This window comes from Aquila chrysaetos, chromosome 7, assembly GCF_900496995.4.
Source record: "Aquila chrysaetos chrysaetos chromosome 7, bAquChr1.4, whole genome shotgun sequence".
NCBI classification, from domain to species: Eukaryota; Metazoa; Chordata; class Aves; order Accipitriformes; family Accipitridae; genus Aquila; species Aquila chrysaetos.
The window spans coordinates 36,493,221-36,517,250 of NC_044010.1; the positions used below are offsets into that span (position 1 = coordinate 36,493,221).

Here is a 24,030-nt window from a genome sequence, read left to right on the forward strand (position 1 = left end):
ATTCCACGTGTTTCCCTCCTGCCTGCCTTTTGTAAACGAAACTGAGGCACTGATGGCCACCCTTACCTGCCTGACTAGTTCTCCATGGTGCCCCATGGAGCTCACCCTTCCTCTCAACTTCGTCCAGATGTTCCACTCCACATAAGGCTGCTCTGCAAAAATACCAGGAGCAAACTTATCCTGCGCTCTGGCCTCGTGCTGGGGCAAGAACGAGGTGGATCTGGAGGGACCTGGTCTCCACACCAACTCGCGGTTAGGCAGCGGCAAGGTCTCTTGCCAGGCTGAAGGAGGGCAGCCCAGCAGCTGGAGCTCTGCAGCTGTATTCTGTAGTGGTACTGTGGCCATGCCCGCCCTCTCTGTAGGTAAAGAGGGTCCTTATGATATGTCCCTATGCAGAAAGAACTAAAAATTGGGTAGGTGTGGCCAGCTAACAGGTCTGTGTAAAGGTGCAATAGCAGCGGACAGGAATAACCAAAGAGCCAGAGCTCCTAGAAGTGATGTCATTCTTCTGAAGAGTCAGTCATTTTTCTAACAGTTTTGATTCTGACTCAAGAACCACATGAAGGTGGTTGTTCCAGCCCAGCTGGCTTGTTTACGTCTCCGGCTTTGGCTGGCTTACTCCCCCAGAGTCCCTGTAGAGTTTCTGGTTCTCACAAACGCCTGTACAAGACTCTTGGACTGGGCAGGAAGTGGGATCAGACCTGAAATACCAAATTGCATCCAAATTGCATGTGAATGTTGAGCTCTGGCCATCCGCGTGATTTTGTTACTTCCCTACTGAAGTTTAAGCTTGTGCGTAAAGCAGCAGCAAGGCAGGTCTTGTTTAGGAAGCGGTGTCTAACAGCGGGAATGCTTCAGACTGGTCTAGCTGGAGCACCTGACCCTTAATTTACCTTAATCCAGTGCTGTTTACTTGAAATAACATTTCTTTCTGGATTGATCTGACTCTGCTTGGAATAAAAATGTTTACACTGAGCCTCCAGAAGGATTGTTCTTGGTACACAGGGGAGATCTGTTTCCATCTGTGCAGTTCTGCTGGTGTAAGATGTTTCAGTCACCACACGTATCAGCATTTAAAATAATTAGTTTCTATTTGGTATTTCACTTTTTTTAATTATTATTTTTAAGTGCTAGTTTAAATGAAATGGAAGCTTAGGAAGGCAAAAAATAATTGTTTTCTTTGTAATTTTTTTCAAATTTAAAAGTTGATCCATTTACTGTTCATTTTAATCTGACAAAGGAATTGTTCAGGACTTAATTTTCAGAGGTTAAAACAATTAACTGAGTAAGGCTTTGCAACAAAGAATCACTTCCTGAAGAATTAAAATACTCATTAATAACTTCTTAACACACTAACCTACCTAAATAACTAAGGCACGCATTGTAATTAAAGCGTATGATTAAATTGCAAAATTCTGAACTTCTTGGCAAATGTCTCTGACATCCAACTTTTGCGTCATGTGTGTGAGGTTGTTTACTGAACATGTTAGCTCAGCCTGCAATAAATTTAAATTAATCAAGTAGACAAGTAACCAAATGTTCCCAGTGCACATAGAATAGCAGGACTTTGTGTCCCAAAGTAAACTGGGTCAAGTTGTGTCTTCTAGTCCAGGAGGGGTGGGGGTGGGAAAGGGTCTAAATGCTACTGTTGAAGGCTTTACACTCTTGGAGCACTAAAGCTCTCCCTTTAGAATAAGTTAAGGAAATGGTATTTTCTGTAAGTGCTCTGTGAACCCTGGAGAAAGTGTTGCTGCGTTATATTAAGGACATTCCCCTGTGAACAGCCCTGCTCATCAGGGCAGCTGGGGTGGCAGGAGGGGAAAATGCTGTGGATAGAGATCCTGTGCATGAGCCGGGGCCCATGTTGTGTGCAGGTGGGTTTTTTGTGCTTGTTTGTTTTTTTTTTTTTTTTTCTGTTGCTGTAAACCTTGCTTTGAATTCTGTGGGCAGCTGTTTGATCATCAGGGATGGTGCAGCTGAAGCGTGACTGACCTGTGACCATACAGTGGGCAGCAGTTCTGGTGGCTGAGCAGCCAGGTTATGGTACCAGAAAAACCAGCTGGTTTCAGTGATCAGCCCAGCAATGGCTTGTAGCCACGGTGCACCTGTGTAATTTCACAGCAAAAATGCTCAGTTTGGGATCTAGAGCAGAAAGGATCTGGGAACTGAAAATCTAGAGAAGGGTTGTGAGAGGCTGTTATGGGTTGATGGGCTCAGGGAGGATGCTGGCCAGGGCAGGGAGGGAGATGCTGAGCTGGAACCCTTTTGACACGGAGAAGGTACCTCTGTGTGTTGACTACTGAGTGTGACACTGATTTAAAAGTCATTGTGAACTAAGTGAACATGACAATTTGGGTGTTATATTGAAGGGATTGATTTGCTCACCAGCTCTTCCACTCATTTGCCAGCCTCCAGTACTGGCTGACTAACATAGGTAATGCAGCTGGGCAGTGAATGAATGGTGATACAAGTTGGAACAGGCAGCAGCTGGAGAAGACACCAGTAATTCTGAAACTGTTAGCCAAAATCACCTAGCAGATGAATGAAGTCCACTGCCAAGAAGGAAACTGCTTGTTGTGCAGCTGGCAAAGCTTTGTAGCTTAGTCACAGATAATTTCTTCACATTTCACCCCCGCCTTGTATGCCTTTGGCTTTTGAGAACAGATTTATGTGAGCTGACTGTCGTTACTGATGCTTGTAGGAGGATGGGGGGAACTTTCTCCCTGACTTAGTGAAATCCTGAGAGCACCTGAGCAGAGAAATGTTGCCTTACTATTCCTTATCCACATCAAAGCAATTTTCTGTCATTTCTTTAAGTGCTCCCTGCTCGTGCAACCCCGCAGTCCTTTCACCTTTAGGTGAAAGCTAATAGCTAGTAGAAAGCTAATGAGTGAGCTTGCAAGTGGAACTTACGGTCTGGCTTCTTGGAGAAAGTTCTTATGACAGCAGTCTGTACCGAAACTGGGTGATTACTTCTCAGCTTATCTGAAAGTTATCTGAAAGCAATCTGTAAACAAAATGAGGCATCGTTTAGAGACCTGTCCCATAATTAGTTCAAGGAAAGACATTTAAGAGATCTCGGTGAGTGACATGCTGGCTTGTATCCAAAAATGACAGTGGCTTTCTCTTAGCGTTTTGGATTTTGAAATAAATGGCCCTGATTTGAAAGCAGTTTTCTGAGGATTTGTGAGCAGTGGCAGGTAGTGTTTCTGTAGCTAACCTCTTTGTGATTCACCCTCTTGGCTCAAGGCAGTGGGAAGAAGTGCCCTGTACCTCCCGAGGGACTGTCCGGAGCTTCAGGCTGTGAAATGGGCTGTGGTGGCAGCTGAGTCTTGGACTGGGATCCTTAACTTCAGGTGCACTGTAGCAAACCTCATGCACTTGTGAGGGCGGCGGGTCGGGTTTTCATGTTTATTTCTTTTAGCAAAGCTTATAGCTGTTTAAAAGTCTCCGAACTTGTCCTTATCTGCTGTGCACTGGAGTGTTGTGTACTCTGTCCGTGCTCCCTCTTCCCTCCCTGTGCTCCAGTCGCACCAGCTATGCTGTGGGGGTGGTGGGTGGAGTGCTGGCTTTGGGCTTATGTTTCCCCACGCTGCTGGAATTTCCCATTGCCTATTTAAGGCTTATCATGGGCCACAGCCAGGCTCTGGTGGCTGAAAGGTTGTTATCAAATGCTTATCTAATCTGAAAAGTTATTCCTTCTCAGCGATGAAGAATGAATGAGTGATGGTGCATGACTTGCTCCCAGTGGAAAGTTGTACCCTGTACAGAGAACTGCAGCAGGAACTTACACACCTTCCCCGGCTTTGAATAAATAGTTTTGGTAAGGAGGCATTTATCCACAAGTATAGAAATAAAACATGGGGAAACAGAAATTACAGTTTATATCTGATTTTCCAGGATTCAAACACACAAACATCTTCCCAAAGGTTTGGAGGAAAACAGCAAAACTCTGGATGTGTCTGGCCAAAAAGCGAGTGTGTATGAGCTAGCACACTTGATAAACTGGAATGCTCAGGAAATTAGACTTTATTCTTGATTTCAGAATAACCTTTCTAAATAGCTCTCAGACTAAACTGAAGTTGTTTGTGGCTTTGCAAAATGGGAAGGGTGTGGGTGGCTCAGGGGACTAATGCTAAATACGGCACGTTTCATTTCAAGTTTTGGGAGGAAGGAAGCACACTCTTGGTATGCAAGTGAGCAGAAATCAACACTGATCAAATGATGCTACAGTTTTGTGGGTACTTAGTGGTTTCATGTAATGTTTGGTCTGATTGAGTTCTCAGGCAGTCAAGATCCATGCCATCCATATTTCCAGCTGTCATTTCTGAGGCATTTCATATCTGTCATCTGCTTGATTCACTTGGGTGAAGGTCAATCCAGGGACTAGAAGGATGTCTGTACGCAGATCCATCCCAGAGGGATGTTGTGTCACTGCTGCCTGTGGGGTCTGTGTTAGGCAGTTTTGCATGGCAACTGTCTGTAACTTTCAGTAGTGGGCTCTCACCCCATTCTCTTAAAACATGCTTTATCCTCCATGCAACATAACTTTTGTGCTAGATCTAGCAGTTAGGTTTTCAAGAGAATGCTGCTGCTGTATAGAATGGCAGGGCAGTGCCTTTCATTTACTCGCTTTCTGCTGGAAAGACTCTTGATTTAGGGAGCAATTTCCACCCTCTAAATCCCTAGCAAGTGTTTGCAGCCCCACCTACCCTTGTCTTGCATATTGTAGGTCCTCCTGGGTTTCTGAGTTCTGCAGATTTGATGCTGTTTGGGTGGAAGCTCAGGAAGCACAACCTACGCAGTGTGTGGTGCATCCCACCCTTTGCCCAGCCTTGTGCTTACTGGGTGAGACTTATTCCCTGTGACTAGTGGTATGCGGTGGTCTCATGCGCTTTTATGAAACTTCTGAAGAGAAGCCAAAAAGTCATTGTTCCTTTTTGTAATGTCTTTCTGACGGCTCCCCCCAAAGTTCCTCTTTTCTCAATTCCTTTTTGGTCTTCTGAGAGTTTCCACTGCTCTTTATCTGCCAGTTCCAACAAAATGTTTTTCCTCTTTTGATGAATAAATTCTTAAGAGACGTTCTTTCAAGAGACTGCAGTTACATGAAAAAGGCATGGGGAGGGTGTGGAGTTGGGGGGTGTTCTGCCTTTTAGAAAACTCTAGCCTTAAAGAAGTAGCTCACAAGTGACAATGCAGAAAAAGGCAAGGGCTCCTTCAGCAGAATAAATATTGTGTATTTTTTTTCTGACTTTGGAGGCAGTTCCTATCTGAATATCTGCTTCTAGTACTCTCTGGATGATGTTTTGTTCTACTGTTGCTTAATCTCTGAAGATAGAGGTATTGATGGAAATAAGGACTTTAATTTTTCATTCTTCACTGTGGTGGTTTTTTTTTTTTTCTCCTCTGGCACCTGCACCCTTAAATCAGTGGCATTACCTGGTTCTGGAGCCCTCTATTCAACAACCAAACAGCTACGCTGACACTTAGATTCATTTATGTGAGGAGTCCTGGATACATTATTAAGTTAACTGATGTCGGTAAAAATGTTTGTTGGATTAATACAAAACTGACCAATACTAATATTTCTAAAGTGGATGATCTGAAGCTAGTTGTGAAAATGAGACCTAGTTTTGAAGAGAGAGATGATCCAGTTTGGGTTACTAGTACCACTTTGGAGTAGAGAGCTCAACCTCTGTGAAAGTGGCTCTAAGTGGGTGCCTACTTATTGCCATAACCTCCAAAAAGCTTAGTTAGCCCTCTTGCTGCCTGTGTGTGTGAGGTTCTTGCTGGCCATAAGCTGAGGAGAAACTTTTGTAGGCTGTATTGCGTAGGAGAGAAGATGGGTGAAATAGTTATCTCAGTACCCTTTGTCTGGCCCTCTCGAGTACCTAAACTTCTCTCTCTCTTTTTTTTTTTTTTTTTTTTTTCCCCCAGACAGTATGTCAAGTGGTATGAATTCCTGTATATAGCTCCTCATAAACCAGATACAGTAAGAAGAACCAAAATGGATTTAAATACGTAGCAAGTTCTTGCATATTATGGGTGTGGTTGACTGGTATTTCTCCTTGCTCTTCTAGGTCTGTCTTGTGGCTTTTCCCTCCCACCTTTAAAGGTTTTTGTGCTGTGTGGATTAGAGATTCCCTATGTGAAGTAATTCTTTCTCATTGAAAGACTGATTGTCTAATACTGTTGTTAATCTGTTACTTTTAGAAACATCCCTGCACTGAAATGTCTCCACGTAGATTAAATTTCTGCAAAGAGTTTGTAGCCCCATCATTCCAATGGGCTAAGCTCCTTGACTTGGATCTGTGTTGGAAATCTCATGATTACATGAACTCTTCCTTCGTTACTAAGCTCCTGCAGAGGGACAAGAACTCCCCGGTACATGCACAGCTACGCTCGTACAGAGCCGGTTCAGGTTTCTTGGAAAAGCAGGCTAAAGAGGGTATTGCTGCTAGAAATCATGGAAAGGATCAGAGCAGGGCTAGTGTTGGCAAAGAAATGGGTGACGTGGGGTGCTGCCGCCTGCTACGGAGGGTTGGGCATTGCAGGAGCAGCAGCTGCCTCGTGCTTCCCAGTTCCAGCCAGCCACCAGCCCTCTGGTTCAGCAGGGCTCAGTGATTTAAGCGAGAGCATGTTTTGCCTGCCTCTCAAGCTGGGCCTGCTGTCCTGCAAATGCTGAAGTAGGTGTGTGGTCTGACTTTGGCTCTCTGCCTAGCACCTAGGATATCTCAGCAGTTGTTGATTTCTTCTGCTGCTTACAGCTGCTAAGTCTCTAAAAGCTCATGAACGTGATTCCTTTTATCTTTGTTCTCCATCCCATCGGTACGGTGTCTTTAGTGTGGCTGAAGGGCCATAAAACTTAGGGAGGATATAACTTGACAATAATTGAGTTACTGAACACAAAGTAAGAACATATTGTAAAGCTCCAATGCAAAAAAAAAAAAATAAAAAAAAAAAATCTTTTTTTTCAAGCTGACAAACTGTCAGCATTTATTATAATTCCATAAATGTTTGTGGTGATGGCTTTAGCTGTGTCTTGCTCAATATATTATCCATTTTATAAGTGTTTTTTCTCTTCGGTCAGCAGTTATCTTTCACACCGAGGCAGGATTATAAAACCCCCTTGGTAAATGTCATCAGTCCAAAGAAGGAAAGAGGAAAACTCCCTCCCTTTGAACTTTCAAATTCATATAGTGGATAAAACCTGGTCACAAGGGAGAAGGAGAAAGGGAAATTTTGGGGGACTTTCCTAGGAAGCAGAAGGGAAACTGTTTCAGGCTCAAGAGACTGCTTTGAGCTGAGGGGATAGTCAATAAAATGTCTTTATTACTTTTATTCCACGCCTTGTCTAGGAGGAAGTATAACACACTAATGCCAGAGAATTTCCATTCTCCAAAATTACTTTCCAGCTCAATACTGTGAGAGCAGGGAAAATCCTGGCCTGCAGATGCTTATTTTTGCTGGCAACTGTTGCCAGCAACAGGCTTAAGTTCCACCAGTTGCTTTTCTGAATTGTGCGTCCTTTTTCCTCTTAGCTATTTTTAATTTGCATATTGTAGAAACCACCTTTCTTCAAGAGAAATTATATTGTTAGTGATACATATACACAATTCCACTAAGATACAACAGTCAGTTTACTTTTTCTCTATCAGACCTGTTACTAGACAATATATCTCCCTGACTTGTAACCCTACAATCAGTTGGATCCATGTTTCCTGACAGGTGAGAAAAGGAAGAAAGTTGGATGAAGGATGAAGTTCAGAAAATATTTATTATTGTCCTCTAGGAAGGTGTTAAGTATTCATCAACAAAATGGTGAGCTTCGCAGGTAAATGAAGTTAATTAGTAGTCAATGCTATTGTAGTTGCTGCATTGGACATGGAAACACTGGGAGTGGTGGGTCTGAAAGTGGAAGCTCAGGATGCCAGGGTGAGAGGAGAAAAAGAAACTGAGGGTTAACCAAGGTTGATGTAATTTGTCTTGGCTCTTCCCCAGACAATGATGTTAACTTGTGACTGAACTGACCGAGCCCCATGCTGGGCACCTCGCTGAGGGTTTGTATACCTAGAAGACAAACTCTATGTCAATGGCTGCTCCGAGTGAGAGCAACCACCTGAATTGCATCCTGGGTTTTTCTACTAAGCTACAAAATGCCGTTTGTTGAACATGCTTACAAGCAACTGTTCATCATAAAGTCTTTATAGTCCTGGAACAAATCCTGGGACCAATCAATGGTATTAACTCACTGATGTCAGAGCTACTGATTCAAAAGGAGCTAGTCTCTGTCTGAGCCAGTTTCTCTAGGACCATTGCTCTGTTAAAGCAAAAGTGAAGGTGTCTGGGGTTTATTTGTGGTTTGTTTTCTTTTAATTGTTGCAAATGGACCTGCAGCTGCAGTTTGTGAGGACTTTTTGAGGAGGGAGGAACTGTTGATAGAACAACTTTCCCTGAGAGTAACCCACAGCATGTACCCAGTACCACCTGTGTCCTAACAAAGTATCTCTGATATTCCTGCATGTGCTGGTGGCACCTTTTCTTATGTAAAGAAAAAGAGGTGAGTGCAGTGAATGTAAATAACTAAGAAAAGGAAGAGCTATTCCCTTCTCCAGGAGCCCATCTTGGCCTTCTCCATAGTTACCCATTGAAAAGCACAAAGTACTCATGGAATATTTTGTACTAGTAAAAAGATTAAGTCCTAGTGGTTCAACGACTCTTGAACCAGTGACAGAGATAAGGTTAACAGTTGCCAAATATTGCAGGCTTAAACCTGCCCCCCTCCTCCCAATGGAATTGCCTTCCTACCCCCGCTTTTTCAAAATATTTATAAAGGTGAAGCCTACACAGTGTTTTAAACCTAGATGCTCTAGTATCAGAGCAGGAAGTTTCTGGTTGTATGGTTGTGTTAGAAGTACGAGAATGTTAATGTCTAATTAACTTCTGTCCATCAGAGATGGACATGAAGAAGATCCTAAATAGGGGCCCCTAAAAGCACCTGTAAGCACTTCATGCTTGTTTGGCTAAGCTGTAAATAATTGTTCCAAGCAGAGAGCAGTCATACATAGAGTTAATGAGATGTACACACAGTATACAACATAGAGTTGTGTTGAGATGCTCAAGTTATTTTGCCCAGGTATTGGAGGATTGTAGACTATTGGCTTGATAGCTGAGGTAGATGTATTTGTCGTCTGAAGGAAATATCTTGAACAATCAATTTGTGTAAGTAGGAAAAAGAGTGGGGATCATAAGCAATTCCTGCAGGCCCTCTACTCTGGGATGTTTCTCAATCTTCTGAAAGCTTTCAGATTTTGTTGTTAATGCTTGGTTCAGATCTAGTTCAGCCAAATGATTTTACAATCTGAAGCACCCATCTCTCAATCATTGTAAGCACGACCGGATCTTGTCTCATTCTTGTCCACCAGCAAAAGTGCTTTTTCTGTTACCAGTGCAATAGCATTGCGTTTTCTACCCCCAGCTGTAATTATGACTACACAGGGAGGTGCTTGCTTCTTTTCAAAGCAGCAAGCTTGGGGTTCGGAAACAAAGCAAGCAACTCCTTTCTTTCAAAGCACTCTGAAAGACCACTTGTGCTTGCTTCCTATAGATGTGTTTCTATTCAGAACTGTGGCACAAGAAAGAGGTGGCATCCTCCCCCTTACCCTTTTCTGACAACAGTACCCTTCTTCCTATGGCTGTGTGTACAATTACTTTTCACGTTGCCTGCTCTCTCCTTTAGGTATATGTGGGGAACCTACTGCAAGTTGTTTCATTATTGTGCATGTGTCTTGGTGGGGGGAGGTGTGTATGTGTTTTCCTTTTTCTGTGGTGGTTCAGTGTCTTGACTTTCCTGTTGGAAACTGTAGGACTTAACAGAGTTTCTTGTGAATTATTTTTAGGTGAGGGGTGTACTTGGCTGAAGTGCAGCTCTTCCAGAATTGGAAGATGACTCCTAGCTCTGTTTGGGGTATGGTTTTTTGTTTGATTGTTTTTTTTTAAATCCAAATCCACCTCCTCCCGTTCCTTCTCTTCCCCTTCCCCCAGTGGACTACTTTGCAGTAGAAGGGTGTATTCCCCCAGAATAAAGCAGAGGAACAGTGTAAGATGGAAGCCACAATTTCTTCTGCTGTCACATTTCTTCCTGCAGTGTTTTTCTGTGACTTCATTCTCCTGTTGCAAATCAGCACCAGCAGCCTTGCAAGCCCTCGTCTTCACAGGGCACAACTGATATCTTCTTCCCCTCCCCATCTTTTTCTCCTTTAATATTCTGCTCCATAGGGTGTGTGGCTGCTGGCTTATGCACTAACGTGTTTTGAACTGCTAATGGGTTAGTCTTCGTGTGCTTCTCAACAGTGACTCTAACAGCTCTATCACAGCTGAGGAAATGAGAAAACAAGCTTAAGTTTTTGGACCCAAACTCTGTTGGATCCAATTTCTGTTTTGAAGCAATAACTTCTGGTGTGCTTTGGGGCAGTAATGTTGCCTCAGACAAGTTTGGAGCTGTTAGAGGCAAAAGCCAGCAGAAACCGCTGTCCCGAGCCTAGGAAAATCTGGAGAAACCATTTCTCAACTGTTGAGCTAGACCATGTGGTTCCTCTTCTCCCTGTAGCACAGAGGTGACTGTAGTGCCAGAGATGGTGGTGTCATTTAGCCATGCAATGTGGTGATGGCAGTGCAACAGGACAAAGAACTCCAGGAGCATACAAGATGTAGCTAAGGGTGACCTGGGCTAGTCTGCAGTGGCAACCCAGTGCTAGGAAAGGCCTGAGGTGGAGTTATAGGAGGTGATTCTGAAAAATGGGTACGTTTAACTTATGTACCCCTCATGCCTCTAATCCTTGAAGTTAGCAAATGCTAATTGCTATTATGACTTGGGCAATGTTTGTGTCCTTGCTCTGGCTTTGCCCTTAATTACCTCATGTAGGCATTAAATCTTTACTTTGTGCGGGACTACATGAATTGTGGATGCTGGGGGAGTACAAGCGCGATGTAAGCCTGGCCAGTATCTGAGATATCTATGCTATCCCTCAGTAGTGTTTCCTGTTATTACTGCTGGAGATGGAGAACTAGGTTAGACTTGTATGATCCAGTGGGGCACTTCTTTTTGGGGCAAGAGCTGCAGAGTGTAACTCATGTTTGTCTTAAACACAAGGAAAGAAATAAATAGGACAGAGAGATTAGGAAGTCCAACTGATGTTACTACAACAGCAATACAGGTAATATTACAAAGGATGCCTGAAGAACAGAGAGTCACCAGCAGCCAAGTTGGAAATGCTTTCTGTTGGACATTGTATTCCCTAGTAGAATGGCTGTGTTGAGGGAAGACAAACTGTTGTTCTGTAACTGCTGGAAGAAAACTGCACAAAAATGCATGAAACGGGCAAATGAATTCTGGCATGGATTCCCTGATGTCTCCTGCTGTTAATGCTTTTGCACTCTAACACAAATTTTCTGGATTTTTGCAAGTGCTGACTTTACAGGGCTGTCTTGTTTTTGTCTTTTCTCCTGTCTTGAGAACAGTGCTAACAATCTCCTCTGGGTTGTGGTGTTCTGGGCCGGGGGGGGGGGGGTTGCTTATTTTTTAAAGACTTGTCAAAGAGCTACAAGGGATATTGGGTAGAAGAGGGAAGAATTAAGCAGGTGCTTTGCTTAATCACATAAGCCTTACTTTTCTCAAGAAACCAGGTTGTGGACTGTTAATTGCATGTTCATACAATTGGCTGATACTGATCTTTTTGGATTGTGAGAACAGAAAAGATAAGCCAATCTTTGAATTTAGTCATCTTTGAACTTAAAGATGACAACCCAATACGCAAATTTATTATACCTCCTAAGAACTGGGGGGGGATATAAGTTCTAAAAGTTTCTGGTTTTCAAATGGTCTTTAGTTTGCTTTTCTAAAGTGATACAGTTCAGTGATAAGGGAGCTTGGTAGCAAATTGTCTCATTTCCTCAAAGGGAGCTTACTTCAGTTTCAGCCATGTAACACTTTCACCAGTTACTATGTTTAATACCAGAGAGCATAACGCTTGTCATTTGAAAGTGCGACATAGCTGAAAGTAAGCTGGAAAATTAATATCTGAAAGGAAACAGATAGTGTCAAGCTTATGAATGCCACCCAGCTGTCTTGCATTGCAATAGCATCTGATGGTCACTTGGTAGTGGACAATAGGGTCATCTTGAGGGTTGTGGTGGAGGTCACTTTAGATGTGTCCCTGGACCCAAAGTACCTTAGCAATGAGTCACCGGATCAACTTTGTACAACTCTGCTATAAAAGCAACTTTCCAGCTAGGTAGGCAGGCTACACCTACGCTAGGAGAGCAGTGCACGGGTAGCTGCTGTCATCTCTTTTGTGTAATCAAGAGTCCACCAAATTTAATCTTTCTCACTGTCAGATGCTGAACAGAACTTTTATATGTTTATGCTGTTTTAAGTGTGTTGGTAAGTAATGACTTGAAAAGAAAGAGAAGCAGCTTGTGCAAACCACAAACTTTCACGGTGTGAAAGATCAGCCTGACCTCTCTGCGGTTCTACACTTTCAATATAGGAAACCCCCTGTGAAAGTTTACCTAAACTTGGTTTTACAGTATATTTTCAACTAGCCCCAAACTGAAAGTTGAGGGTGTGAAATGAACATCCCGAGTAAGGCTTGCAAATTCAGCAGTGCATTGCACTGACCTACAGTTTGGTCCGTAGGCGTCACCTTTCCCTGTTGAGGAGGTAAGCTTTGTGAACGGGTTAGATCATCAGCCTCAGGAATGATAGGTACAGTCAAACATCTTTGCAATCAATGAACTGATCTAAAGAAAAATAATCTGAAATTTTGTAGGGATTTAGTCCTGCATGATGGGGCTCTGCACTGAGCCTCTGGTTCTGCAAACAGCAGCCTCCTCCAGGCCCAGGAGGCAGCTGCCCAGGACTCTGGTCTGCAAGGAGCAGCTAGAGGCTGAGGGAGCAGCAGCTACCAAGGTGGAAGGGTCGGCAGCTGCTGTTTGGGGAGACGGTGCTGGAAGATGGGGATGGCTTCTGCTCAATCTTACTATACCCCTTCCCATCCCTTTTTCCTCTGCTTTGCTCTGTAGTGGCAGGGGTGACTGAGCCCTTTCATTTCTAAAATGGCAACTTTTAGCTTCACCGGTGGTGTTGAGAAATCCTGACAGTGCCCTAGCTGAAGCATCCCTTGTGTGACATCTCCCTGCTCCCACCACACACGCTTATCTCCTTTGAATGTCTGCTCTTTCCTTTCCGTCGACTAACACCCTGTGAAATACCTTCTGATGGCATCTCACATCAGGGTTTATTCCCAGGATGATCCAGGCCCAGTATCTCCTTCTGCAAGGGCTGAACAGGCTGCAGCTCCGCTTGTTGTGATCCAGTAGCTCTGGGCAGCTGGAGGAGCTGGTTTGGCCTCTACAGTGCCATAACTAAGATAGACGCTTTTCTGCACAGCAGCAGGTGCCAGTGGCACTTTTGTTTTGGCACCCTTCAAGCTCTTGGCTGGAGTTGTGCACAAGTGATGAGGCTTTGCATCACCTAGATAATAACTGTTTTTTGGAAATCCAGGAAAATGTGAGTTGGAACATTACAGTGATTAGGTCTGTGCCACCGATTTTGGAAATGCTATTAAGTAAGCGTGTTGTACAGCAGCAAACTGCTAGTTGGGCACACGATGTGACGTTTTGTTCCAGCAACATCAAAAATAAAGATGCGTGTGAGTGGAAATCTCATAATAACACCTCACAACTCTGCATCCTTGGATATCTTCTCCAAGAATGTCAGGGAACTGATATAATTTGGGAGGCCACCCATAACTGAGCAGATGATTATGACTATGTAGTTGCAGGGCCATTCTCCTCAAATGTTTCTCTGTCCACGTACGCTAGAGCCATGACATAAACTTTGGGCATCCTAGTTGTGATAATTCTTAAACTATTTACTCTCAAGCTCTTGTCTGATAGTCTCTGCTTTAGTGATCTCTTAAGGTGCATATTTACCCAATTCAGAGACAGAGGCAAGATCTTAGCTTTCTGTCATATCATACACATTCTGAGAACTGTAAACACCAGTGAGTAGCCCTGCTTTCTGTGAGAGCAATACATGTAAAATACCAGCTGAAGGGACTGTAAATGTTTCTGTATATGTGAGGGATCGTTGTTTGTCTTTGGATTTCTCTAACTAAAAACTCCTGTTACACTTCTTTAAAAACAAAGAGTACTTTCCTTTATTCAGTTCTTGCAGAAGATCCATTTAAAATCATAGGCCAAATACCTTAAAGTAGTATTTATCCATGTGCAGAGTATAGGGGCAGGATGATACCTGTCTAGGTTCTCTGGCACCTTGTGGTATGCTGTGGATATTTTGTTAGGATAGAAGGGTTGTGTAGTTTTGCATGTCTCCTAAGTACTTTGAGTGTTTTTCTGATACAGTCAAACCCTCCTAAACCACAGTATTATTCAATGCACAGCTGTTACTGCTAGAGTGAACAATTGATTTTCTGCTTTGCTGTCAGATTCTAGGGAAGTAGCCACTTCTAGGGAGATGTCTAACAAAGCTGTAGCCAGAAGGATTTTTGTCACTGTAATATGCCACTTGATTTTAGTCTTGACAGCTGTAGCAATGGAGCAAGTCTTCCTGCTGCTGCTGGGGAGAGATATGCTCCCTGGGCCATCTCTGTTTCCCATAGCTGGACCGCCTGGATCCACATCCTCTCTTGCCACTAACACTTCAGAAAACCCATCTTTTGGAGGCGGCCAAAGCCTGAGTTCTGAGTATTTGTGGTAATGTATGACAAGACCTCAGGCCTCAGACATGACTAAGCTTGGAGTCAAAACTATACAGAAACTTTGATTTGGAAAGACGGGATTCCTTCTCCCACTCGAATTTGCTTACTAGTAAAAAGAGCTGATGCATTCAATAAGAACTTAAGTTGATTGGTCTTTGATGATGGGAATGTGGAGATTACCTACTGCTTACCCAAACAGCATCTTGTAATTTCAGCTGGGGAAGTGGGGAGAAGGGTGTTTAATGGGACTTGCTGTGCGACCTACTGCATACCTAACTTTCACAGGAAAAGGGATGAGATGTCCTCGGATAGGAAAGTACAAAGTGCTAATTGATTAGATATGGCATTGTACTTAGTTAACTGGCAGCTGCCAAACATTTTGCAGGCAAACAAAATATTTTGTTTAGATCTTTAGAGTACTATTAAATGGCATTAAACATTACGGCTGCCCTTTTTGTGGACACAAACATTTCTTTGTGAGAATGTGTAATGGAACAAGCTTGCTTTTCTTCAGCTGTGAAAGCAGTATTCAGAAGACACCTGTAAATTAATATAGTGGATTCATACCATGACTACCATGAAATTTGTAACTGTAGTGAGGTACTTGAAGGGTGAAATTAATTGTGTGGAGGATAATTTTTGAGGACAGAAGTTTCCCAAAGGAAAGATCCCCCAGCCAGACCTGCCATACAACCCTGCTAGCTCTTTAATTAGGTATCTTGCTTTTGGTTTGAGAATATTAAGGCTTCATCCAGACTGTAATGAAGCCACATCTTGGTGCCATAAAAGGAGTCTGTGCTTAGTAAGGTGCTACTGCTCTCCTTGGCCTTAATGGACCCTAACTGTGGGCCCAAGAGCTGTTTATGGAGTCAGGTTTCCCCAGAGTGCACTTATTGGGTGGACAACAATGCTCTAGTACAAATGAATACACTCTTTTTCGCTTCATTCCTCTGTGAGGAGTGAAGAAATGGGGGAGGAGGTAGTAAAATGAGTGTTATAGTATAGGCATTTTCATGACTTTTAGTCACAGATGAAATGGTGACCCCTGACTCTAGCTTGGTACAGCTATTTCTCAGCCTGTCTTGCAGAGGAGACCTTTCCAGGGAAACCTTTTAGCCTCAAAGTGTTTTAAATTTTTTTTTCTCCCTCTCTCCCAGCAGAGGACTTGGAAAATACAAGAGATGCAGCACAACACGGGTACCCCAGGGAGCTCTCATTCCCATCCTCTCAGCTGCATATTGTTGCAGTCCTTCTTTTCAAGAAAGATTCCTTCCTCATCTCAAGCAAACAAACAAAAATCACTCTGTAAAAGAATATAAATTTTGCTATAGAGCACAGTAGAAGCTTTGATAGCTTCTACTCTACAGATCCTAGTACAAAGAGGGTTTAAATTCCTACAGGCTCATGCTCTGCTTTCAAAAATCTCTTGGAGATGTAACTCCAATGCAGTTGCTGCAGGATGTGCAGATGTCTGAGCCAGCTTTTAAGCCACCGCTGTGCGTTTTGCTAACAGATGAGCAGCGTGTGGCAGTGCAGGAGTTGGAGTAGGCAGCAGTTAGAGTGTGGTTAGCCTGTGCCAAACGCTGTGCTGACCCAGGCAGCTGGCTGCAGCACTGCTGACTAGCTGTAATTTTGCCAGCTGCAAGGAAAACTTGCAGCTTGCAATAAGTGATTGAGTGAGGAGCACACAAGAGTGAGTTAACCATGCATTGGCCCTTTCTGGATACATGGTAGAGCTGGAAAAGTGGTGATGTTCCCTGTCGCCATCTCCTCTCACCTCTTGGGTTTCACAAATGCTTCTGGACACCTTTGTGGTTGTGTTGTTTTGTTTTGGAAGTCCTAAATGGGTGTTTCTGGTGGGTGGAGGGGAGTAATGTGGCCATTAGGCAGATTCCTTCATCATAGCTATTTAGGAGATATGTCCTCTGGATAGTAAAGTGCATTTGGGTAAGAGGAAATTGTCACCTTTCAGGAAGAGTTCATGGTAACTGCAAGATAAGTGTGTTCTGGGTGCAGTTCAGTGCTGTTCGCTCGGTTCTTTTGCGGTAACAGGGAGGAAAGACAATGCCAGCTCTTCCAAAGCTGGGTAGCTGGGACATGCTGAGAGTCTGCAGATGTACACAATAGTCAGTTTGCATGCATGCAAGCATGCAGAAGGCAAAATACAGCAACTCCCTATAGACCCTGTAAATCTACTCTTTAAAAAGAACAACCAAGTTTAAACTGGGCTGCCTCAGCAAGGGAAATGTAGGGAGTTCTGGATGCTTTTCCCTTTCCTGATGTCAAAATAAAATAATTGTCTTTTCAGAAACGATGGCAAGGATCTGCTTGGCTCTAGCTCAGATAGCTCTCTAACTGTGGTGACAGCTGACCTTGCTCTGGCAAGGCTACTGAGAAAGGAGCTGAAAACAAGTTTGCTTTTACAAAAACCTTCTGGTTCAGAACTTAAGCAGATGGCAATATAGAACATGGAGAAACTTGGATGTTAGGAAATGACATCTGGGAAGCCAGAGGTGAAGACATTATACTTCAAACACACTTATTTAAGAAATGCAGTTGGACTTGACAACTAACTAACTTTATTCATAAACTGAGGGGGGGGGGGGGAGAGCAAATATCAGTCTCCTTCATCTCATTGTGCCTAGTCTTTCCAGCAGCCTTACAAGGAAATGTTAAGTGAAATAAAATAATATGGAAAACTGCACAATAATATATGCACAAGGAGGTGTGAGAAGAAAATACCTGCATGCAAAACTAAGGTATAGAAATAATTTCAAAAATTAAAAATCCTAGTGTTCTCTGGATGGATGCTTTGCCTGTTTTCTTGATGCTACCCATTCTTTGTTAAAGTTGCACTCTTCAACTACACCAAGCAAAAGCTAAATTACGCCTGTCATCAGCACTCTTCATTTACAGAACAAGAGTGAATTCGGGGTGAAACTTTGGTAAACTGCAGAAACCAAAACTAAAATACTTGAAAAGAATCCTTGCAAATGACACGGAGTCCTGTGGTTTCATCCACTGCAGGTGCTCTCTCTCAGGGTGCTACTGAGTGCTCTTAGTGTTACACTGCCTTAATGCCTGCTGCTCAGTAGGCACACTGGGTACCTGTGTGTGGAGAATAATTCTGCTTTCCAGGTGTAGATTGCTATATGGATGCCATAGTCATAAGTTTTGGTGTTAACTCTTGATGCCTTTGTAGATCTGTGCAAATGGCATTTTACTCTTCTTGAAGTCTTGCTTGCACATTGTCGTCTCTGCTAACAGAGCAAGTGTCTCGCTGAAAGGGCACAGTTGAGCCACTTACAATAAGAGTAAAGGGTCCAGAGGATGTGGTAAAGCAAATCATATACAGGTAACATTTGCTGGAGTTTAAGCACAAGGCTGACAACATGGGTGCAAGGCCTTCCCTCCCACACATACCTGTAAGGAGATGGACACTCTGAGACTGTGGATGAACTGAAGTAGTATCTGTTGCCAAAGGTGCTGTTATTTTGTAACTAGAAAGGCTGTGGTGGGTCCATCTTTTCTGCTGTGCACAAGGGAATTTTTTTCCTGTGGTTGCTTTAAAAGCAAAACCAAAAAGTGGTAACCCACAGATGGGGGATTTAAAAAAAAAAAAAAAAAAAAAAAAAGTGTGGCTTTAAGACAGTTGCCTCTGGGATGTTGGGAAATCTTAACTGAAGTTAGAGTGTGGTCAAATCCCTTGTAAGAAGTTGCATAATTTAACATGCACAAACTCAACGCAAGTCTTCCACGCCTGGAAATTGCCTAGCTTGGAGTCCTCGAGCTAGCTATGTATTTATTGTTTTTAAACTCTTTGTGCTGGGGAGGCAGAGTTGTTCTGAGCAACCTGCATTCCTAGGGGCTGAGAGGCACAGAGAGACCTCTGCGGTTTAGGACTTGTATATGTTCTAGTCTTTCTAGAATAGATTATTTTTTCTCCAATTGGTGACTTCTTTTTTTTTTTAACTTTCTTATCCCTCCTCCCTTAGTCAGCAGGCATCTTGAAACAGATTATGACTAAGGAATACACACTTTCTTCCTTCAGTCTTATTGGGCACCTCCTTGAAGATGCTGTCCTAGTACCAGCAATTTATTCTGTTACAGATAATTTTAGCAACTAGCATAGGGAAGGACTGGTAGAAAAGTCTGGTGGTTGGAATCAGAGGTTAGAATAAAGAAAATATAGACAATAGAGGGAAAGGCAGCTGAAAGAGCAACCAAATCTGGAATGAGCTACAGCCATAAAACGAAGATTCCTTTTAGTGATGCTGAAGGTGGCTGTAGTTTTACTTGTTCAGTACTCTATGTGAGCAGGAAGGAAAACTTAAAAATACCCAAACAAACCCAAAAACGCCACCATCAAAACCAACCTCTCCTTTCACCCCCCAAGCAATAAACCCAAATAAAAACCCAAGCCAGTGTGAGTTCTGGTATGCATCTGCCATACACCATAGGTGGTATGGATGCCTTGGGCCAGGGCTGAGCAGCCGAGGTGCCCACGCAGCCCTGTGCTGTGCTGATCTGAGCTCCTCTCCCAGGCCCTGGGAAGCGTGGTGGGGAGCTGCAATTAGCAACTCTTCATTGGCACAGGGAATTCATGCTGGTGCAAGACTACACTGAGACAGCAGCGCTTCTCCAGACCCTGTTAGTGCAGGCACGTTTGCACCACGCCTTGCTGTGTGGTTAAGATGCACCTGAAGGTGCTAAGGTGCCATTTTAAAGACATACGGGCAGACATGAACTGAAATCAATGACTGGAAATCTTTGAGGCTCAGGTTGCTTTGAAAAATTTGACTGCAGATACATCTGCAGTATATATACAGCCCCACATGCCTCTGAAAATTGTCAGTGTTCAGTGAGATATTTCACTAAGTATATATTCACGTTCAGTATGTGTGTGTATATATTTAATGGACTGTGGCAGGAAAAGTATCTCATTGTTCAGAGGATCGTTCATTTTTTTTCCCCTCTCCTCCCCTCCTTTCTCTCACCTGTTGAAACAAAGCTCTGTCCATTGACATGTGCCTGCAGTGTCCCGTCGCCTGGACTGGACTGCCACCTTCTGTGTATGTTTAGGAATGCTCAGCTTCCATAATGGCTGGTTGGCTTTATAGGCTCCTTGTCCTAAGCGGGAGGGAAGGCTGTAACACAGTTCAGAAAAGGAACGTAACTAGGGGTGTGGGAGACAGAAACCAGCTCAACTTTTTCAAAGGATTCTTAAATACTAATCATACAAGCATAGAATAGATTGGAAGGGACCCTTAAAGATCGAGTCCAAACCCCCTGCCATGGGCAGGGATGCCTTCCACTAGACCAGGTTGCTCAAAGCCCTGTCGAACCTGACCTTGAACATTTCCAGTGATGGGGCATACACAACTTCTCTAGGCAGCCTGTTCCAGTGTCTCACCACCCTCATCATAAAGAATATCTTTCTTATGTCCAATCTAAATCTACCCTCTTTCAGTTGAAAATCATTGCCCCTTGTCCTGTTGTTACAGGGCCTGGTAAATAGTCTATTTCCATCTTTCTTATAAGCCCCCTTTAGGTACTGGAAGGCTGCTATAAGGTCTCCCCTGAGCCTTCTCTTCTCCAGGCTGAACACCACCAACTCTCAGCCGTTCTTCAGAGGAGAGGTGTTCTAGCACTAACCATTTTTGTGGACCTCCTCTGGAGCTGCTCCAACAGGTCCAGGCCTATCTTGTGCTAGCAGTAGGCTGTAGCTGCTATGTACAATGATAAGGTGGGAAAAAGCCAGTGAGTCCCCTAAAGAGTTGACTGCACCGTGTTGTGCGTGTGGGTTTTGTGATTTGGGTTCTTTGTTTGTTTGTTTTGGGTTTTTTTTTAGCAATATATAGCTTTTTCTTTTGAAGAGTAAAATGTTCTTTCCCCACCTTGCCCCGAGTGGCTTCTCTGGCAGACAAAGTGTCAAGAAATAGTGACTGTTCCACCAAAAGATTAGTCTCTTGAATGTAGTATACGCATCCATGCAATCTTATTTTTGGACCTTCGTAACTGGAGACTCTTTTGTAGTGCTCATCTTGGTAAATATTTCAGTAGCCTGGCCTGCATTACAAGAAGAAGGCTTGGAGATGAAAATTTCCTACCACCTCCTCTCCCTTTCTAGAAAAAACTAATTAATTTCGCTAGAAGGAAAAATCTGTGCTGATCTCTGCCTTTACATTGCTTACACTTGTATTACTTACGCTTCTATTATCAAGTTTAAACTCACAACAATGGCAAGCTTTTTGATTTAATGAGAACTGAAATCTATAGCTGTGTGGTTTCACTGCTTGCTCAGGGTTCAGTTTTAGTCAATTGGTGAAATACTTCTGTCAATTTAGCCTTCAAAAAGGCAAAATTGTCTGGCACGAGCTGGCTCTTGAGGGGCCTGAGTTCCAAGTTCCCAGAGTGGTACAAGAATTTGGGCTTCGTGACATCAGCTGCTTTGTACTTTTCCAAGGTGTCTCTCTCTTCTACCTTTCTCTCTCCCTGCATTACCTTCGTGGGTACAGTCCCTTCTGAAGAAGGGACAAACTATCAAGAATAAAAATAGTTTTTAAAATGGAGAAGTTGTTTTAAATACCTTGCTGTAGGGACTGGTATGTACATCTGTGGTTGTGTGTGGGTTTTTTTATCCACCTAATATAAACCTTATAACAAAACTCAAAGGCAACAAGTTAGTCTGAAACCTGCTTGTTTAACAGTACCTTGTTATCTTTTTCAAAGCCTGCAAACACTTGTAACAGAAACAATGGTGACTCATGACTTGAACAAATCCTCTTATGCAGTTGCTTGCCCTCGTTCTTGTCTTTTCACTCTTGGACTTCGTTTCTTCACTAGCTGCAAACTGAGACCTTGGGTTTTGTGCAGCACTGACTTTGTGATTGTGTGTGTGCTGCTCAGTACAATGGGACTCCTTACCTTCCTCGCATGGGGGTTTTTACCTGCTATTACATGCTGTCAGTTTGTGGACAGTGACCATTCAGAACCTGAAATGTAGGGTTTCACTTCTCATGTGACTATACTGAATGTCTTGTCAGAGCCTTTTCTCTTATTCAGCTGACATTTTGAGGCAGTAGGTATGATTTTTTTTTTTTATTATTTTCAACCTAGTGTTCATTCTCTGAACTTCACTAAACTGAAACTCCCCATTTGGTCACTTCTGTTGGTGTATCATTCTGTTGGTGTGTCAGTGATGACTAAAGAAAAGAAAAAAAAGCACAGAAATAAAGGCAAACTGTACTTGGTGAGTAAATTAGTTGGAGATGCCTATTGGGGTGTCAGGTGAAAGCTGCCTTTTGTTTTACCAGTAGCCTTAGCCTCACTTCTCATTTTGCAGTCTAAGTGCACCCTAGCTGGCAGTCAGCAAAGGGGAGTGGAGTTACAGAGCTGAAATGTTTTAACTGGGAAACCCCTCAATCTGTATCTTTCCTTTCCAGCAAGCCGCCACTTATGACAAACTAAAAAAAAACCAAAACCAGTTTGTTTCTTTTTCATTTTTCCCATGTCCACATCACCTGAAGCAATTGCAAAAGACCTTAGCCAAAAAGCCGTAGCCCAGATATTGCAGTTTTAGCACCTTCTAGTACAAGACAGAAAACTTGATCTCTTACTTACCGATGTGGAATCTCGGTATTCTCTCTGAACGTGCTGAGATTCAAATGTGCTGCTGCTGTAAGGAGCCTCTGCCTTGAATGAGGAAGTGCTGAAGCAAGGCAGGATGTGGAGCAATGACTCAGATATTGAGGGCTGTGTTTCTTGACTAGCTGAGGAATAAAAGGAATTATTGACGGCACTCACTACAGTGTGCTCAGCTGACGTAAGGACTTGCTAGCTACCACTTTACCAATAGTAAAAGCTCAGGAACATTCAATATTTCACCCTTCATCTTTTCCCAGACTTTAGCTGCTTATGATAATGCAATGTTCTCGTATTGCAGTCCTTTCTAGGAGGACTATCTACCTTTTGTCAGATAAAATATGTCCCTGTCAAGAATAAATTCTTTGCATGAATGTGCCACTTGAAGATGTTCAGAATAAGGATTTTGGTAGTGCTTCTGAGGCAGCTCTTGCCTCTTAGTTCAAGCAGGTGCTTGAGACTTTGCTTGGTCTTTTCCATTAGGAAAAGAAAATTATTTAAAAAAACCCAACCCAAACATGTCTCTTCTTACGATTAGTTTTAACTGATGTTCATGTGTTTAGTGTCCTATAAACCTGAACACAGAGGCTACCACTTGCAGTTTTGAAGCCGGCCTTTCCAAACTCTACATTGTCAAAAAAGCTCTGTCTCTCATTTGCTCTGCAATCAAGCACTGTTGTTTCACTGGCTCTCTGCTTTTGATGCACAGGTACCAAGTGATGTTTACCTCTTATGTTTTCAGCCAGCTATGGTAGAAATCTTTCTCTTTCTCCTTGAGAGAGCTCTTGCTTGCATCTTGCTGAGCTGTCGACTTGGCTGTGGGTGCCTGGCATACTCTATGTCATTTCATAAAGGAATTAAAGTTTCCTTTCTATGGGCGTTTGCTAGCATGGCCGTTGCTTCACTGAGGTTTTGTTGCACATAGTTGTATAACTGCACAATTCACGTATCAGAAATGGAAAAATATATTAGGTGGATTCTGTTCAACTCTTGTCTTTAAACTACCAGTTTCTGGGTTGTCTCTCTTGCATCAAATTGAATCCTTCTGACATATCTTTGTTTATTTTAAGAAGTGTGTGTATACACCTATAATACACTGTTAGTGTTGAACTTTTCTTTATATAAACATGCCATAAAAGGCATAGCAACTGATTTAAAGTAACTAGCATTCCAAACACTTTCCTTATTCATCTCAACTTCTCCTCTGCTTGGGTTAAGCAGAGCTAGCTATTTAATCATGTTGGATGAATTTAAATATTGGTATGTAACACTAATTTACAAAAAAATTGCTTAAACTTTAGAGTAAGTCTGAATTTTTTAGTATTAAGCCGGAAGTTCAATAATTGAAGAAACTGTAGGAAATCATGTTTCATTATGCTAGAAAACAAACAAAATCCCCATCCTCTACTTAAAGGTTTGAGAAGTAACACTTGATAAATTAGTCAGCTTCATGGTAGTATTTCAGCAATACACAGTTTCTCACTCAAATGATGCTGTAATAGGATTGCTCATTCCCTCCTGTGACAGTGATGATCCCAAATATTTCCTGAGGTACTTCACTTTTGGAAAGCTTTGAATGCCTGATGTAACTTACATTAGATGA

At 42.8% G+C, this 24,030-nt stretch overlaps 1 protein-coding gene across 11 annotated transcripts in view; it reads right to left on the bottom strand.

Annotated features, from left to right (window-relative positions):
* Positions 1-22,543, bottom strand: part of LOC115344115 (myelin-oligodendrocyte glycoprotein-like) — a 35,394-nt gene extending 12,851 nt beyond the window's left edge. For 2 of the 11 annotated variants that reach the window (XR_005932808.1, XM_041124805.1), the window contains exons 1-4: positions 22,407-22,543; positions 19,781-19,930; positions 2,914-3,007; positions 1,993-2,105 (exon numbers count right to left, since the gene is read on the bottom strand). The gene's annotated coding sequence lies outside the window, so the exon portion shown is untranslated. Of the gene's footprint in view, positions 1-66; positions 364-1,992; positions 2,106-2,913; positions 3,008-19,780; positions 19,931-22,406 lie in introns of those variants that run through there. The other 9 variants (XR_005932807.1, XM_030021023.2, XR_005932805.1 and 6 more) reach the window with 8 other exon arrangements.
* Positions 22,544-24,030: the final 1,487 nt, after the last annotated feature.